Source organism: Petromyzon marinus, unplaced genomic scaffold (genome assembly GCF_048934315.1).
Source record: "Petromyzon marinus isolate PM22_M1 ecotype Great Lakes invasive population unplaced genomic scaffold, UKy_Petmar_22M1.pri1.0 PM_G_Scaffold_134, whole genome shotgun sequence".
In the NCBI taxonomy this organism is placed as follows: Eukaryota; Metazoa; Chordata; class Hyperoartia; order Petromyzontiformes; family Petromyzontidae; genus Petromyzon; species Petromyzon marinus.
In genome coordinates, this window is record NW_027422689.1 from 260,001 (window position 1) to 262,500 (window position 2,500).

Here is a 2,500-nt window from a genome sequence, read left to right on the forward strand (position 1 = left end):
TGGCACAGAAATCCCTCGGAATGGGAAAAAACGGGTCATTTTCGTGTCGCCACATTGCATGCGAACCGCATGAAACTTCCAGAGGCATTTGCAGCAGGAATGCATGTGCACTCAAAAAATGTGATATTTTTCACGGAGAGACCCCGTGAAACGCTAGAAGTGGGCGGGGATGTCTCTCTTGTGGCTCACGGGGCTGTTAGGGTGGCACAGAAATCCCTCGGAATGGGAAAACGGGTCATTTTCGTGTCGCCACATTGCATACGAACCGCATGAAACTTCCAGAGGCATTTGCAGCAGGAATGCATGTGCACTCAAAAAAGTGAATATTTCTCACGGATAGACCCCGTGATACGCTAGAAATTGGCGGGGATGTCTCTCTTGTGGCTCACGGGGCTGTTAGGGTGGCACAGAAATCCCTCGGAATGGGAAAACGGGTCATTTTCGTGTCGCCACATTGCATGCGAACCGCATGCAACTTCCAGAGGCATTTGCAGCAGAAATGCATGTGCAGTCAAAAAAAAATTGATATTTTTCACGGATAGACCCCGTGAAACGCTAGAAATTGGCGGGGATGTGTCTCTTGTGGCTCACGGGGCTGTTCGGGTCGCACAGAAATCCCTGGGAATGGGAAAACGGGTCATTTTCGTGTTGCCACATTGCGTACGAACCGCATGAAACTTCCAGAGGCATTTGCAGCAGGAATGCATGTGCACTCAAAAACTTCTATATGTTTCACGGATAGACCCCGTGAAACGCTAGAAATTGGCGGGGATGTGTCTCTTGTGGCTCACGGGGCTGTTAGGGTGGCACAGAACTCCCTCGGAATGGGAAAAGGGGTCATTTTCGTGTTGCCACATTGCATAGGAACGCCATGAAACTTCCAGAGGCATTTGCAGCAGAAAGGCACGTGCACTCAAAAATTTTAATATTTTTCACGCATAGACCCCGTCAAACGCTAGAAGTTGGCGGGGATGTCTCTCTTGTGGCTCACGGGGCTGTTAGGGTCGCACAGAAATGCCTCGGAATGGGAAAACGGGTCATTTTTGTGTGGCCACATTGCATAGGAACGGCATGAAACTTCCAGAGGCATTTGCAGCAGGAATGCATGTGCACTCAAAAACGTCTATATTTTTCACGGATAGACCCCGTGAAACGCTATAAATTGGCGGGGATGTCTCTCTTGTGGCTCACGGGCGCTGTTAGTTAGGGTCGCACAGAAATCCCTCGGAATGGGAAAAGGGGTCATTTTCGTGTTGCCACATTGCGTACGAACGGCATGAAACTTCCAGAGGCATCTGCAGCAGAAATGCATGTGCACTCAAAAACGTCTATATTTTTCACGGATAGACCCCGTGAAACGCTAGAAATTGGCGGGGATGTGTCTCTTGTGGCTCACGGGGCTGTTAGGGTCGCACAGAAATCCCTCGGAATGGGAAAACGGGTCATTTTCGTGTTGCCACAATTGGCATACGAACGGCATGAAACTTCCAGAGGCATTTGCAGCAGAAATGCATGTGCACTCAAAAACGTGAATATTTTTTCACGGATAGACCCCGTCAAACGCTCGAATTTGGCGGGGATGTTTCTCTTGTGGGTCACGGGGCTGTTCGGCTCGCACAGAACTCCCTTGGTCCACCTGATTCGTGCATACAGGCAGCAACTAAAACTCTGTAAACCTGCTGTGAGGACATCTAAACAGTGGACCAGTGAGGCTGTGGAAGATTTGCGGGCGTGCTTAGACTGTACTGACTGGGATATGTTCACGACTGCTACCAATAGTCTGGATGAACTCACAGAGGCTGTGTACATCAGCTTCTGTGAGGACTGCTGTATCCCAACACGTACCAGGGTGAACTTTAACAACAACAAGCCCTGGTTCTCAGCAAAGCTCAAAAGGTTGAGGTTGGAGAAGGAGGAAGCGTTTAGGAGTGGGGATAGAGACAGATTCAAGGAGTCGAAGAACAGGTTTAGCAAAGCGGTGAGAGAGGCTAAACGACTGTACTCAGAGACACTAAAACACCAGTTCTCTACTAACGACGCTGCTTCTGTCTGCCAAAGGGCTCAGGCACATCACCAACTACAAACCCAGAGCGCCCCACACCACTAACGACTCCCGCCTAGCCAACGACCTGAACGAGTTCTACCGTAGATTTGAAAGACAATTGGACTGTCCTGAACCACCCCTTCCCACCCAAGAGGCCCCATCCCCCACCCATACTACAGAAACGACTCTCTCCTTTCAGGAGGGAGAAGTTAATGGGCTTTTCAAGAGGCAGAATCCACGCAAAGCAGCCGGGCCGGACTCTGTCTCTCCAGCCACCCTCAGGCACTGCGCTGGCCAGCTGTCTCCGGTGTTCACCAACATCTTTAACACCTCCCTGGAGACATGCCATGTACCAGCCTGTCTCAAGTCCTCCACCATCATCGCTGTGCCCAAAAAGCTAAGGCCAACAGGACTAAATGATTACAGACCGGTCGCCCTTACATCTGTGGTAATGAA